Genomic DNA, 3399 nt, shown 5'->3' with positions numbered 1-3399 from the left:
ATTTGTCACATGCAAACACTATAGCCAGCATCTCTTTTTCTGTAGTAGCGTAGTTTAGTTGGGCATCATTCAAGGTTTTGCTTGCATAGTAAATGGTTCTGAATACCTTGTCAACCCGTTGTCCCAAAACTGCTCCAATAGCATAATCACTTGCATCGCACATGATTTCAAAAGGTAATTCCCAGTTTGGTGTAGTCACGATCGGTGCTGAGATTAACTTCTCCTTGAGAATTTGGAATGCTTCAAGACAATCTTTCCCAAATTCAAAAGGTACTCCACTAGCAAGAAGATTGGATAGCGGTTTGGCCACCTTGGAGAAATCTTCGATAAATCTTCTATAAAACCCGGCATGACCCAAGAAGCTTCGAACTCCCTTAGCGAAGCTTGGAGGAGGCAAGTTCTCAATTGTAGATACTTTGGCTCTGTCAACCTCAATACCTTCTTTTGAGATTTTATGTCCCAGCACTATTCCTTCTGTAACCATGAAATGGCACTTTTCCCAGTTCAGCACCAAATTAGAGTCTTCACATCTTGCTAAAACCAATTCCAAGTTGCTCAGACATTGGTCAAACGATGAGCCAAACACTGAAAAATCATCCATGAACACCTCGATGCACTTTTCTATTAGTTCTGAAAATATAGCCATCATACACCTCTGAAATATTGCTGGAGCATTGCACAGCCCAAATGGCATTCGTCGAAAAGCAAAAGTACCATATGGACATGTGAATGTTGTTTTCTCTTGATCCTTCGGTGCTATAGCTATTTGGTGATACCCTGAGTACCCATCAAGGAAACAATAGTACTCTTGTCCTTCCAACTTGTCTAACATCTGATCAATGAATGGGAGTGGAAAGTGATCTTTTCTTGTGGCCTTGTTGAGTTTTCGGTAGTCAATGCAAATTCTCCATCCCGTGACAGTTCTGGTTGGGATGAGTTCATTCTTCTCATTCTTTACCACCGTCATCCCTCCTTTCTTTGGAACAGCTTGGACTGGGCTCACCCATTTACTGTCTGAAATAGGATACGCTACCCCGACATCTAACCACTTCAAGACTTCTTTTCTGACAACCTCCTTCATTGGTGGATTTAATCTACGTTGTGCATCAATGGTTGGCTTCACTCCTTCCTCCATTAAGATTCTATGCATTACAGTTGAAGGGCTGATCCCTTTAATATCTGCTAAAGTCCATCCAATGGCTTTTGTATGCTTCCTTAGAACCCGTAATAGCTTATCTGTCTCTACAGAAGATAGGGAAGAAGCCACAATAACAGGAAGTGTCTTATTTTCTCCCAAATATTCATACCTGAGATGCTCTGGTAGGACTTTTAACTCTAGTTGAGGAGGCTTTTCAGTAGATGGGGTAGGCCTTGTTGGTATGACTCCTAACTCTTCATAATATTTTCTATTCAGCGGTCCATAAGAATCGAGCCACAAAGCATACTCATAAGCTTCCTTACCGTCTTGTTCCACCACCTCTTCTTGTACCAAAGTCAGATTAAGAGGATCTTCAGCATGCCTCTTTGTCTCCACCAACTGGTCCACCACATCAATTGCAAAACAGTTGTCACTAGCCGTAGGATAGGTCATTGCTTTGAGCACATTAAATACAACTTCATCTCCTTGTACCCTTAGCTTTAACTCTCCTTTCTGAACATCAATTAGTGCTTTCCCTGTTGCCAAGAAAGGTCTCCCCAGGATGATAGGAACATTACTATCTTCTTCCATATCCAGAACAATGAAATCAGCTGGAAAGATGAACTTGTCCACCTTTACTAACACATCCTCAATGACTCCTCTAGGGTGAGCTAGCGATCGATCTGCCAATTGAAGAGTTACAGTAGTTGGCTTTGCTTCACCTAGCTGCAATCTTTTAAACACTGACAAAGGCATTAAGTTTATCCTGGCTCCCAAATCACATAGTGCATTTATTCCTTCAATTTTACCAATAGTACAAGGAATAGTGAAGCTCCCTGGATCTCTGAGTTTTGGAGGGAGTTTCTTCTGTAGAATAGCGCTGCACTCTTCAGTTAGAGCCACTGTCTCATAGTCTTCCATCTTCCTCTTCTTTGACAAAATTTCCTTCATAAACTTCACATAACTTGGCATCTGCTCTAGAGCTTCAGCAAAAGGAATGTTAATGTGAAGTCTTTTGAAGACTTCTAGAAACTTGGTGAACTGCTTGTCTAAGCTTGACTTTCTGAGCCTCTGAGGATAGGGTATTTTTACATGATGATCAATACTAATCGGTGGAGACTGTGGTGGTGCTGCTGGGCTGTCAGTAGCCTTCTCTGCTGTTGGTGTTGGTGTTTGCACTGGTTGAGCATTTATTTCTTCGTCTACCTCAATTGGTTGTGGTAACTTTGGCCCATCATACTTCTTACCGCTCCTCAGGGTAATTGCCTTGCAATTTTCTTTGGGATTGACTTCAGTTGTGCTAGGCAAATTCCCTTGAGGGCGGGTTGCTACCTGTGTTGCTAGCTGGCCCATACGAGTACGCAGTGTCTTTAATTGAAGATCTAGTTTCAGTCATAAATTGGAGCAAGAAATGCGTACGCAAACTAGAGCTTCCACCAGAGGCTTGTTGCTGATTAAACTGTTGGTTCTGATTTCTTTGTTGATAGAACCCACTATTTCTTCGGTTGTTACTCTGGTTGAACCCATAATTGTTGTTGTTGTTGTTCTGTGAAAAATTCCCAATGGCTTTAGCTTCATCCATTGGCAAATCATCCACATCTGCTTGACACTCCGAAAAGTGATGACTTCCTCCACATAACTCACAAACAATTTGGGCTTGTTTAGCTTGCCCTGCAATGATTTTAGTCAATGCCTCAACTTTGTTGTTAACTTTGTGATGGCATCAACTTCTAACACACCAGCTACCTTCTTAGATTGACTCCTTTCAGTTGGCCACTGCTGATTGTTTAGAGCCATCTCCTCCAATAGATCATACGCTTCATTAGCACTCTTTCTCATAAAAGCTCCGCCCGCTGCTGCATCTATTAAAGTTCTAGTATTACCAACTGTACCCCGTTATAAAAGTTGTGAACCAAAGCATCCACTTCTCTATACCATGATGAGGACACCTCCCGATCGTATCTTTAAACCTCTCCCAAGCCTCATGGAGAGATTCATTATCTTGTTGGCAGAAATTATTGATTTCTCCTCTCAGCTTTGCAGACTTAGCTGGAGGAAAGAACTTTGACAAGAATTTTGTTGCCAGATCATTCCATGTAGCAATAGAATTAGGTGGCAAAGAATTCAACCAACTCTTGGCTCGTTCTCTGAGCGAGAATGGAAACAACCTCAGACGAATGGCATCATCGCTAACTCCATTAACCTTAAAAGTTTCACAAAGTTCCATGAAGTTAGAGAGATGCAAATTAGGATCTTCAGAA

General features: G+C 41.7%; 1 non-coding gene across 1 annotated transcript; it reads left to right on the top strand.

Moving 5' to 3' along the window:
• Positions 1–3069: 3069 nt before the first annotated feature.
• On the top strand, positions 3070–3176 carry LOC115696095 (small nucleolar RNA R71). The gene has a single exon (XR_004007693.2). It is a non-coding gene; the product is annotated as a small nucleolar RNA R71 (small nucleolar RNA).
• Positions 3177–3399: the final 223 nt, after the last annotated feature.

Source organism: Cannabis sativa, chromosome 6, assembly GCF_029168945.1.
Source record: "Cannabis sativa cultivar Pink pepper isolate KNU-18-1 chromosome 6, ASM2916894v1, whole genome shotgun sequence".
Classification (NCBI taxonomy): domain Eukaryota; kingdom Viridiplantae; phylum Streptophyta; class Magnoliopsida; order Rosales; family Cannabaceae; genus Cannabis; species Cannabis sativa.
The sequence above is the reverse complement of the archived record's forward strand: the minus strand, read 5'-3'. Positions and strand labels throughout refer to the sequence as shown.